The sequence below is a fragment of the Cupressus sempervirens genome, chromosome 7 (assembly GCF_028749045.1).
Source record: "Cupressus sempervirens isolate cs-2001-9-10 chromosome 7, ASM2874904v1, whole genome shotgun sequence".
Classification (NCBI taxonomy): Eukaryota; Viridiplantae; Streptophyta; class Pinopsida; order Cupressales; family Cupressaceae; genus Cupressus; species Cupressus sempervirens.
This window is the reverse complement of record NC_143124.1, coordinates 192946699-192960069: the sequence shown is the minus strand read 5'-3', so window position 1 is coordinate 192960069 and position 13371 is coordinate 192946699.

The following is a 13371-nucleotide window of genomic DNA, read 5'->3' as shown; positions in this document are numbered from 1 at the left end:
GGTGGAGAAAAACCTTTCGGTAAAACAACCCCACCCCTTCAAAACCTGCACAATGTATTATCTTCAACACAAGGTTACAATACACTTGCAATGCAAGTTCAACATCAACAACTGAAGACTCCAGTAGCTACTCGCAGTACCAACAATACACCTTTTTTGCATCACCTCTCTTCGCAACCCTAAAAATGCTTATAACATGTGCTTCACTTTAGGACTACTCCCAAAAGGTAAACCGTATTAGGGTTTTACCATTCTCCAAGAAAATAGGAACCCCAAAAAAAATTTCGGGCCGATGCCCCGAACCCCACTATTGGGGTAGAGTGTATAGTACTCAAATATCTTAGTTGCCACATGTCTTCACCTATCATTGAATCTTCCTAACATAGCTCTTACGTGTCATAGGAATCCATCATAACCATTTTATTCATGATCTCCTTACACACAATTCAAGATGTCGACACATCAACATTATTTGCAAGAAATACATTTTACAAAAAAAAAATAAGAATAGGAATTATACAAGGTTGAGACACCTTATTCCTAACATTGTCCCACTTGTCAAACACCTTGTAAGAGCAATAGGAACATAATAGGAACTAACCACTATAGGCCAAAAGGCCCATAGACTCTGAACATGATCTGAACTTCTCAGTGGCCACTGGTTTTGTTAATGCATCTGCAACATTCTTCACAGTATCTACCTTTTCCAAATTTACCTTTCCATCTTCCACCATATCTCTCACAAAGTGATACTGCACATCAATGTGCTTCATTCTGGCATGGAAAGTTGGATTATTTACAAGGAAAATAGCACTCTGACTGTCACACCAAATAGTAATCTGTTCTACATCAACACCAACATCAGAACACAATCTCTTAAGCCAAATGGCTTTCTTACAAGCATGAGTAGCATCCATGTACTCAGCTTTTGTAGTGGACAAAGCAACCACAAGTTGTTGCTTGCTCATCCAACTGATGGCACCACCAAACATAGTGAACACATAAGCACTGGTGGATCTCCTGCGGTCAATATCACTTGCCCAATCTGAATCCACAAACTCGTGAATACAAACTGAATGCTGAGATCCAGAAGAGTTACCATGATAACATATGGAGTAATCTAATGTACCCCTCAAATATCTGAATACTCGCTTAACTGCATCCCAATGTATCCATCCAGGATTAGCCATAAATCGACTCAGGACTCCCACTGCTTGGGTAATGTCTGGTCTAGTATAGACCATAGCATACATAAGACTGCCAACTGTACTAGCATAAGGTACTCTACTCATATCCTCCACCTCACTAGGAGATTTTGGGAAATCATCTACAGATAACTTTGTTCCCATAGGAATAGAAACACATAGTGGTCTACAATCTACCATGTTGAACCTATCCAACACAGACTTCACATACTTACTCTGACTCAACCAAAGTTTTCTGTTAGACCTGTCTCTACTGATTTCCATACCCAAGATGTACCTAGCTGCCCCAAGATCTTTCATCTCAAAATGTGTTGACAACTGAGATTTAAAATCAGAAATCATACCCTTACCCTTCCCAAACAACAACATATCATCAACATATAATGCAACAATAAGAAGGCGATCATTTTCAATTCTGAAATAAACACAATGATCTAATTTTGATCTTACAAATCTAATTGACAACACAAAGGCATCAAACTTAAGGTACCACATCCTAGGAGATTGCTTCAAACCATATAGAGATTTCTTTAATCTGCAAACTAAGGATTCTTTACCTTTAACAGTGTAGTGCTCAAGCTGTGACATATAAATCTCTTCCTCCAAATCACCATGAAGGAAAGTTGTCTTCACATCCATCTGTTCTATCTCTAAATCATATGATGCAGCAAGAGATAACAGAAATCTAATGGATGTCAACTTTGCAAAAAGAGAGAATATTTCACCATAATCTATTTCCTCTACCTGTGAATACCCCTTTGCAACCAATCTAGCTTTGTACCTTTCAACACTACCATCTGCACAAAATTTCTTCTTGAACACCCATTTACAACCAACAAATTTTCTCCCTTTAGGCAAAGGTAGAAGGTCCCATTTTTTTTTTTCTCTAATGAAGCTATCTCATCATCCATAGCCTCAATCCAGGAACCTGCATCTTCCATGCCCAAAGCCTCTTTCACAGATCTAGGCTCATCAATGTTAGTAATCAAAGCAAAAGCACAATTGGAATCTAACATAGAATAACCAAACATTTCTGGTTGCTTTCTTTCTCTCGTGGATCTCCTCAAGGGCTGAGGTTGAGGTTTTTCTTCCTCTTCTTTTGAACTATCAGAGCTGCAAGAGCTCTCCTCATCATTAGACCCAACATGGTCTCTCTATTCAATCTTCTCAGGGGTATGAGGCAACTGAACAACATCTTTTTCCTTTTCTTTTTCATCTGCTTGTAGCACAATAGGAGAAGATGTTAGCTCTCTAAAAATAACATTTCTACTATACAACACCTTACTAGTCACAGGATCCCAAAGCTTGTATCCTTTCACACCAGCACTGTACCTGATGAAAATAAATTTAACAGCTTTGTTTTCCAACTTAGATCTTTTCTCCATTGGAACATGTGCATAAGCTTCACAGCTGAAAACAAAAATATGTCTAACTGAAGGCTTCTTACTAGACCACACCTCCATGGGTGTGTTACCAACAAGAGCTAATGTAGGAGATCGGTTAACCAGATAGCAAGCAGTGGCCACAGCTTCAGCCCAAAACCTTTGTTCTAAACCAGCTCCACTAAGCATACTCCTAGCCTTCTCCATCAGTGTCCTGTTCATTCTCTCTACAACTCCATTTTTTTGTGGGTTATACGGAGTTTTCTTATGCCTCTCGATACCTTGTTCTTTACAGAACTATTCAAACTCTACTGAACAAAACTCACCACCATTGTCAGTTCTCATACACTTAATCTTCTTACTAGTCTGATTCTCTACAAGGGCTTTAAATTCCTTGAATCGACTAAAGAATTGTGTCTTACTTTTAAGGAAATAAATCCATGTCCTTCTACTATAATCATCTATGAAAGATACAAAAAATACAGACTTGGAGATTGAAGGAACTTTTACAGGACCAAATACATTAGAATGAATAAGATCCAAAACATCAGAAAATTTGTGAGAACTAGAGTAAAACTAAACAGAATTTTGTTTACCATATACACAGTGTTCATAGAAGTCAAACTCAAGATTGCAATCATTTTACCCATCAACAAGATTTTTATTTTTCAGGGTTCTGAGACCCTTCTCACCAATGTGACCAAATCTCAAATGCCACAACATTGTCTTTTCTACAAGAAGCTTTCCTTCCAAAGTGTTTGCACCCTTAGGTACACTTGTTGCACTACCATCAGAACCACTAACCGCAGTCTTCTTTACTGCTTATTCAGATGGTGGGGATGAAGTGATAGCTACTCTTTTCTTTGAAATAGAAGAACTATTACACTGAGAAATGTGTGCATCGAGCTGAAACAAAGTACCTCTCCTAGTACCCTTAGCAAGGACCATAGCTCCTCTCATCATCTTACATCCATCTTTAGAAAAAACAACTTGCACACCTACATCATTCAACATACTTACAGATAATAAGTTTTGTGCCAAACCTAGAATGTGCATAACTCCATTGATTCCCTTTACTCGTCCATCAAGAAATTTGATAGTAACCCTTCCGCATCCAACTATCTTTAGGTGAGAATCATCACCCAAGTACACCTTTCCACCATCGAACTCTTCATATCTTGAGAACTAGTTTCGATGAGAGGTCATGTGAAAAGATGCACCCAAGTCAACCAACCACACATCATCAGATGCATGGGCTGCCAAAGCTACGATGAATGCATCGCCATCTTCTTGAGATTTTTTAGAACCAAAATCTAAGGCTTTCTTCTTCTTCTTAGGCTCTTTATAGTTTTTACGAAAGTGCCCAGTCTTATTACAGTTCCAAAATTTTGCCTTGGACTTATTGGAAGTATTTGACTTCCCATGGGATTTGGATCTACCCTTATTGTCAGACTTATTTTCATTTTTCTTTCCTCTTTCCATGGATCTCCCACGAATAGCAAGGGCTTCTTTTCTCGAAATAGAAACCTTTCTCCACATCTCCTCTGATAGTAGCAAAGAAACCACATCATCCATTTTGAAGGTGACTAATGTGCTTCCGAGAGCCATCACAAGATGGTCCCATGAATCTGGTAAAGAACAAAAAAGTGTGTAGCAACGATCCTCCTCCTCTAACTTGACACCAACTGATGTCAACTATGCAGCCAACAGATTAAATGCATTTAAATGATCCATTAAGGATCCACCTTCCTCCATTCATAAACAATACAACTTCTTCCTCAGGAACAACTTGTTCACCAAAGATTTGGCCTGATACACAGCCCCAAGTCTCTCCGACAAACTATATGCGATTTTCTCATCTAGAACATTCAGAAGGATTGCATCGGTTAAACAGAGTCTTATGAGATCCTTAGCTTTATGGTCTTTGATATCCCAATTTGATTGAGCTATAGTTGTTGGTCTTGTAGCACTTGTAGTCACTTCCCATAGGTCACGATCTTCCAACATGTCTTCCATCTTGAGTTCCCATAACTCAAAATTAGTGCCATTAAATTTCTCCACCTCCATTCTTCCATATGATGAACTCACCATCTCAATCTGCAAATAAGATTCAGGATGCTCTACACAAGACTCCCACTCAACTTGAGATTAGTTCAAAAAACCCTACCCAAAAACTAGGATCAAAAGTTGATCAAGCTCTGATACTACTTGTAAGGAAACTCAGGTGCGAAAACAGCTTCCTACACTAATCTCATAAGGAAAGTATGATGCAAATCCTATTAAAATCTTCTAAACTTACAGATTCAATATCATGTAAACAACAATATTGCAGCCAAACATGCATACAGAAAATAGATAGAGAAAGGAACACATAACACAAGGATTTTTTGGTGGGGAAAAACCTTTCGGTAAAACAACCCACCCCCTTCAGAACCTGCACAATGTATTATCTTCAACACAAGGTTACAATACAATTGCAATGCAAGTTCAACATCAACAACTGAAGACTCCAGTAGCTACTCGCAGTACCAACAATACACCTTTTTCGCATCATCTCTCTTCGCAACCCTAAAAATGCTTATAACATGTGCTTCACTTTAGGGCTACTCCCAAAAGGTAAACTATATTAGGGTTTTACCATTCTCTGAGAAAATAGGAACCACAAAATTCAAGATGTCAACACATCAACATTATTTGCAAGAAATACATTTTACAAAACAAATAATAAGAATAGGAATCATACAAGGTTGAGACACCTTATTCCTAACATGATTATGATCATCAAATCCATCTGGGCTATAATAGTGAAGTTTGTAGTAGAGACTTCTTTGATGTCTTTTAAAGCTTGTAGCCTATCTTGACAAGGTACTTCTATTTCCTTCTAGTTCTTATTAGATTTATCCTTGTTGCCTAAGATTTTGATGTTGATATACTTCACATCATTATCTAGGATCTTCTTTAGACAATCAAGATCTTTAACCAATTATGAACACTCCTCTAAGTATTTCTTAATAGCCATATTTCTCCATTCTAGGTTAGTTCTAGAGACATATAGAAAATATATGTCTATGTCAGAGTTCTATTTTTCCATCAGAAACTTATCCACCCCATGCTCTTGAATTTCTATGATGTGAGCTATAACATCTTTCTATTTTCCCTTTTCTTCAACCTAGGTGCCAAGTTTTGATTCCAAATTGATCATCATTTGTTCAGCTTTCACCTTCGTCTTGGCTAAGTGAGTGATGTGGCTAACTTCACAAGAAACCATAGATTCAATCCATTCATCAAATTCCTAAGAGACTTATATATATCTCTTTAACTTGGTTAATGAATGGTTGGTTAGCTAGAGAAATCACATCAACCATGGAAATGGCTTGAGGTTGGCATTCAAGTCCACATTTTATAGGGTATAGATGTATTCTACTAGTAGATAAATAGATTTTTTTAACTTTTTCTTCTCCTTCTAGTCTTTCTGTATGTGTATGGTGACCCTAGCATGTCCTGCATCCAAAATGTTCATATCAATAGCTTTGGAAGCTGGCCCAAGAACCTTTTTCTATGTAGTGTAATATTGGGGTGTGATATTATCCAAAGCTTTATCTTCAGAAGGTTTAAACACATCAACAACCAAGTCCCCTGTCTACTCATCAACACCTAGTATGGTTTCTATCTTTGGCTTTTTGACTTTAGGTATTTTTCCCAAACACTTCCTAACCATATCCTCCACTAAGATTCTTACTAGCACTATACTTCTTTTCTTGTTCACTAATAAGTCAAACCAATTTGTCACTAAGGAAGTGCCTTTTAATGGAGGGGTTTGTAAAATGGGGGAGGCAATACTAGAAATTCATTGAGCCTGGAGCATTGATGTCACCTATTAGTTTTTAATAACCTTGATCCATGACTTCTTGTACTCTCTCTCCAAAGGATTCAACCACAACCTTGACTTAAATTGTGTTTTGTATTAGTATCTTCCGCAATAGCTCTTTGGTATTTGTCTTTCTTATTACGAGAGTGGGTCTACCTTGCTGGTCTTGAAGGTTGAATTGAACTTTGAACTTTTGATTTAGCTTCAACTTCTAGGTTCAAAATACATGTAGAGGAAAAGGTGACACCTTTATGAGTATTATGAAAAGGCAAAATTGAACTCGAGCTGATGAAGGTTTCTCACAGGACTTGCTATGAATCTCTCTTCTTAGACGTCATTTTCTATTTTAACTAATTTTTAATTCTTTCAATAACTAGGTCTATCCTCATCTGCAAGTCATCTTCCTTGGGGGAATCCTAATCTATTTCAATCAAAGGGAAGGCTTCAACTTGGGCTATAAAGAAAGGGTTGACTACTTCTTCATCTTTGTCTTCCTTCACACCTTTTATATTCATATGGAGTTTATATTCCTTTATCTATTTCAAAGTATGCCTAGACCACTATCTCTTCCTAACTTCATAGTCATCCTCAAAATCAACCCAAAAGTATTATAAATGAGGAACATGCAAGAATGAAGAATGTAATTCAAAAAAGGATTGAGAAAAATCCATTCTACCAAAGTTAGGATGACTCATATAGGTATCCAAATTTATCATCTTTAGTTCATGTTTTAGGGCAATAGCATCATGTATAGTTTTGCATCGGTAATGATCAAGCTTTATGGGAAAGCTAGAACCAGAACCCCTTCTAAACTTGCAACTCTTGTCAACTTCTACTACCTATCTATAGACTTCTATTAAAACATAACTATCTAAGAAATGCCTCAGAAATTTAAGAGGCTTTCCTTCATACCCACTAACTTGGATATATTTGAATTTAGAGACCTGGATAAAGAAGCTACCATAGATGGATATAAATTGTGCTTCTTGTTCATGCAATATTTTTTTCTCTTTCTTTTGTAGTTGAAAAACTAATTTAGCAAGGAAAGTATCCTATACTCTTTTAAAATCACCCCAATTCTTTTCTTTTTGCAAAGGATAGAAGTATTCATATATGGGCATGTCATTTACCCATAAGGCATGAGGAAGTCTGGCCCATTCTTTGCAGCATCCCAATATATAGAACCTATCTTCTATTATTTTTGCCCATTTGATGTGCTTCTTTTCACTTAGGATGGCTTGAATAAAGAAATACATCTAGTTTTCCTAGTGGAAGACATGTTTATTTCCTTTGACTTTATTTAGGAGGGTTATTAAATTCTTTATCTCAGGAATCATGTATTCTCTTGTTAGAGGGTGAGAAAGACGAGAACCTCCTTTCTCTGGCTTGAGCCAATTTTTGGCACTTACATTGTTGAAGGTGTTTGGGTCTGATGCAAATTTTTCATTTGAAAGATTAATCATCTAGGGTTCATATTCTTCATGTGGAAAAATCGTTAAGGAACCCATGATTGTGACCTTATTCATGTACACCAAAACTTCTCCTAGGTATGTTTTCATACATCTTTGGGTGGTAGCATGCCTTATTTTGCACTCTAAAACAAGCTATGGGAAAAGAGATGACTGTGGAAAACTAGCAGCCTATAACAATCCACTCTTGGCTGTCTTTCCTATGATAGACCTAGGCTTTGGCTTTGAAAAACTAGTTAGCAGCTTGTTAATTTCCTTATTAGCTAGGAAAGTGTCTTTTAGCATGGGTCAAAAAATGGTGAGGGAGGTGGTAGGCTTTTCTTTAGGTAATTTTGGACTAGACCCAACTATGGGAAAAATAGCTAAGACAGTCACTTTTAAAACCAATAAGAATAGATGTAAATGAAAAAGGTTTAATAGGGCTACCCACCTAAAGCATGAAATCTAATAGTAACCAATGATGGGAATAAAAGAACTCACTGCAAAGAAGAAATGACAATGCACTCCCACAAAAAAACCCTATTGTAGACAGCTTATGAAACCATAGAAAGTATGAATTCTTACCCCATTTAGCAGATAGAATAATGAAAAAGAAAGATAGACTAAAATAGCCTTAAACGGCTAATCACATCATGATTCAATATGGTATAGACTAAAATAGCCTTAAACGGCTAATCACATCATGATTCAATATGGAAGGTACCAATTTGAAGAGAGAATTTAATCATTAATAAGTGTATTTTCCTTTAGATGTAACAAATGTTTCTATCACCGTTCATACCAATTATTCATTACAATGTGTCACTTCACCTTTTTAGAAAAAAATTGGTAAATCATCATATTGCCACTTGTCCTCTATGAATATTTGGGGCTAGTGAAATGAACTCCTGAACGATTTTGAAGTTCAAGATTTCAAGTTCAAAGCGTATTCAAATTTTGGAGTATGAAACCATCATTGACATCGGGAAGTAAAATGTGATTAACAAATTATGAACCTGAACAAATGATTAAGTGAAGTTCAATTTTAAAGATGCTCAAAATTTGAAAAATAACATTAATCTCACCAAACTTGGGGAAACATATGGGCATAGAAAATGAACCTTGAACTTTGAGCTGAATTAGTTTGGAGTTCAAGTTCAAGTTCAAGGAAATAAAAATATCTAAACAAACTGACTTAATAGTATAAAAAAAAGGATGGACGTTGAACATTAAACTCAATTGAGTTCAAGGTTCAAGTTGAAAAACTTAGATGAAAGTAAAAGTCATCAAAAACTTTGAGCAACATATATTGGGCTTTTATGTGGGCAACACAACTAGTACATGGATTTTCATGATCATCCTTGAGTCACCTGAGGTAGAGGGACCTCCCTTGTACATACTCTACTTAGGAGTTTTGGTTGTGCATTCCATTTTTGGCTTGCCTTTAGTTTCTTTGGCTAGTCCCCTATGTTGTTTTCTTTTTGGGTGACTCTATTGCCCTTTGATAAAGAATTGTCTTCTCCTACCTCTGGGTTCATTTTGTGTCCCCCACAATCCTTGTGTCCAATTACAGCCAGTTGTTGTCATGGTTTCTATACCTGTCAATTTGTAAAAATTCCACCTTTCTGTGTCAAAAAAGTTTGAATGTGTCAAACTTTAAGCTTTAAAAGAGCCAATTATCAATTGTATTTTTAATGATTTTATGATCTTGATGCTTCTTATTTGTCTCCAGCTCTACCTAACACTTTGAATTTTCAAAATCTAACACCTAAGTCTTAAAATTGTGTCAGGTTAATGAAAGGTGCCAAAATACATATTTTTGATGAAAACATTAACCTTTAAAACTTTAAGAAGTAAGGAATGATGTTCAATATTTACTATTGATAAGTAAAGTTTAGTATTTCACCTTCATTGCAAACCTCTCATCCCTAAAAGAGTTAACATAAACATCCAAAATGTGCATACTGAACCCCAAAGTTTAACCTCCAAAAAATGAAGAGGTTAAGATTGGAACTCAAAACATCAGTTTTAGAGGTGGTTATTAACCTCTTCGTCTAGTTGAAGGAGTTTAGAAATTGAAAGGTGAATCATCACAAGGCATGTGTATAATGAAAATTTTTATATGAGACATGAAGGGATGGATTTGATGGTTTAAAGGTCTGAAGCCAAGATAAATATGCCATTATTCCAGAAAAGGCCTGTGTATTATCAAACAAATAATGCTGAAAGCATCGATGGGAGAAATATGCAATTTCAAAGTCTTAAAGAATGTAAAATCAATCCCGAACTTGCAAGGATACTACAGTATCTTATAAAGACAGTAACTCGTAACTGTTATGAGTTCAGTATTTTGAATATATGAAAGTTTTCTTGAACTTTGACATAGTGGGAAGGACAAGACACGCAAACCATTTGATAGAATATTTCAAAGGGTGAAAGTTCCTCGAGTAGATTGGTAGCTAAGCTTGAATTCTTGTGAAGCATGCAACTAATCTATGTACACCTCTCAATCTGTGAATGATTACAGTGGCTCGAGGAGGTTGGAATGCATCCTTACTGAATTTGATATTTCACATTGTCAAAGAATGTTCCAATACAAATATTGGATATTGTCAAAGCATTTAGTGAAGGAGATTTGGAAACTAGGGGAGTATAAGGAATCATCCAAACCCCATTCTAGTTCGCGGTATTACTGGCCTAGACAACTGGTAATCCACATTTGTGATGAGTTTGATATATTTGAACGTTGTTCTAAAGTGCTCACAATGAAGGAATGAATGACGATGCGTGCAAACTGTTTGGTATAATACTCCAACCCTCACTCGTGGTATGGTAGTCTTCAATAAATGCTAACATTAGTGGTAGAAAACATGGCGCTATGATCCAAACCTCACTATCCAGCCTGCGATGACATTACATGGTGATTAAGAAGTTGGCAACTCATGATTGTGATGAGCTTGGTATTCGAATACATGCAAGTTGCTTGCAATAATGTTTGAAGATGTAAATGCAGAATATGAGAGCATAGAAAAAGCACATGAACTGTTTCATATAATTCCATTATAGATCTAGGCTTGGTATCAATACAAAGCATGATGGTCATTCGATCAACCATAACAATTGCTTGGAAAGGCATTGCCTTGTTGAATGTCCTAATTCTTTCCTTAATGTTTAAGGGTGGCGTGTGTGATAGTTAAGGATGACCAATATTTGTGATTCATTTAACCAAATGCCTTCGTGGGAGTTTTCTTTTGCATTTGAAAAATTTTATGTCCCCACTAGAAAAGACACTTCCTAAACAAATTTACACGAAGAAAAAGTTGACCATCATAGATGTGGAAGCATCAAGGTGGTATGTTTGATTGAATGCCTAATCCAAGTAAAGGGGCACTAAGAAATAGAAACTAGTATGCCGCCATTCCTTTACCCGTGTAAGTTCCAATTATTAGAAAATTATATGTGAGCTATTCAAAAGAGTGATTTCATTAAATAGGACAATTGCAGTCATAGAGGATATGCGACATAGAAATATATAATAGATGGTTTACATGATTCAATAACTTCAAGAAGCCAGTTATGAATTGAGCTCTAAAATTTTTCCAAGTATCTTCCCTGCATCATGTGGATCGCTCGATGCAATGGTCATGGATAGAGATGTAAGTATCAATCCACAAAGGAGAGTGACGATCATTAATGATAGTTGTGCCAACCTTCAATCTTGAACCATGATGAAAGCTCTAAAATATTGTTTAGGAAGTTATTGAATGACTTTTATAAAGAATGACACTTGTAGAAGCTCCAAAAAAAAATCATGCTCAGTGTTTGATTAAATTTGAGCACACACTAAGTATTTATTAAACTTGTCCAACTGGAAATTGAATGCAAATTATTCATTGAATGGTATTTAGAAACTAAAGCACGTAGTACCTATGACCTTCACGAATAGCAAGTATCAAGTCGTACCATATTGTTGAACATCCATAAAAGTGTTGGAGCAATTGCATGGGCATTTATTAAAGCATGGATACTTAAGAGAATTAATGTGAAATATTATAGTTTGAATCATTCGAACGGACACACGTCTTATATGGAATCAAAGAAAGTAGTTTAGTGTCTATTTGGTAGCTGGAATAGGAATATACAATTTGCAATACGTTTTCTATTTTTCTTTTCTTTTGTCAATTGTAATAGAGAATAGGAATACATAATCCTATTTTGCCTCTAAAATGAGTTTATACTCAATCCAAAAAATAATAGTTATTAGAATATCCATTCCTATTTCCAATATGCACTCCTTTTCTCCATTCCCATACCTACAATGAAACAGGCCCTATGCATGTGAAAAAAGGAATCATCCTTAATTTGAATTATAATCTTGTCTACACTCAAAGCTATTGTCATCATGTCATATTGTCAGCAAAATAGAAGGTGATGTAAAACTATGTAACAAAATGCCTCGAAAGTGTGTGACCACACAAATGGGGTGAGAGTTAAGATCTAAATGGATTTGTTGAAGATTGTAGGAACTTCCATGCACACAAAGAAAAAGTCAATGCATTAGAATTTGTCAATAGAATGTCATCTCTTGGGCATGTGGTAATTGCATGAATCATGAAGTTTATAAACTTTCATCAAATTTTTTGGAGGCATGATTGAAAACATAGACTAGGCTCTTGATCATTTCAATGGACTACCTATGAGATACTCTCACATAATATGTGATGATTGCAGGTCAAATAAAAAGTTTAGAGGTATTGGTATGTGTGTCTATGCATGGCCAACCTTTTAATAAATGTTATCATGGAAGCAAAGAACCTTTGGTAGATATAAGCAAAATTGGATAGATAGTGGTTGCATAAAGTCATTATGCAGTGGACACACATATGCCTTATGCTCTTGATCTTTTCATGGGAAGATGGATATGTGTTTTTGATCTCTCTATAGAAAAAGGGATGTGTGTTCATTAATAAAGTGATGTAATTTGAATAAATGATTGAAAGTTCAAAAGGAGATCAGTAAGGATTCATTATTCAATCTGCTTGTCAAAAGGTGTAAGGTCTAGATTTCAAGTAATATTTGGTTAATTTTTGTCAGGTTACTTAACCTCACCAAAAACATGTAATTGGAAGGTATCTATCAACCTCAAAAAGGTAGTCCCTTAACTAAAATCTATATAAAGGATTATTTTTCTTTGTTATAGGGGACCTTTTGGACTTTGGAATTAGAAAATAATCATGTTAGAATTTTTGTAACATGATAATTTTTGAAAACTGTGTATAGATTTTTTCTTTGTAATAAGAAATTTCTCTTATTGAATTGGTACAAATAATAAAGGAAATCACATTTTGGGATCTCTATCTACAAATTTGAAAAGTTGAAGTTTTGATTCTCTTTGAAGTGAGTGTTTCCATGGTATTATGTAATTGTTCATGAATCATTGAATCACCATTATGCTAATGATAACCTTC